Raw genomic sequence first — 269 nt, forward strand, 5'->3', positions numbered from 1 at the left:
GCCCTGCACGCCAAAGCAACTGGAAATGTTTACAAGAAATCCGGCAAGAAAAGTGAGCTCGAATTTTCCCTTGAAGCGGAGTGGAGGCGAAAAGGGTCCGGATATTTTATAGCGCTGTGGGGCTTTGACAGAATTTCGGTCTCAGGCAGAGTTAAATGGTTAGAGAGATAGAGCAGACGCTTGCAGAAGTGATTATTTTAGGAGGAGAGAATTGGAAAGAATAACATAAGCTGTATTGCTGTCTGTTTTTTTTTTTGTCTATCAGTCTG

This window comes from Penaeus monodon, chromosome 32 (assembly GCF_015228065.2).
Source record: "Penaeus monodon isolate SGIC_2016 chromosome 32, NSTDA_Pmon_1, whole genome shotgun sequence".
NCBI classification, from domain to species: Eukaryota; Metazoa; Arthropoda; class Malacostraca; order Decapoda; family Penaeidae; genus Penaeus; species Penaeus monodon.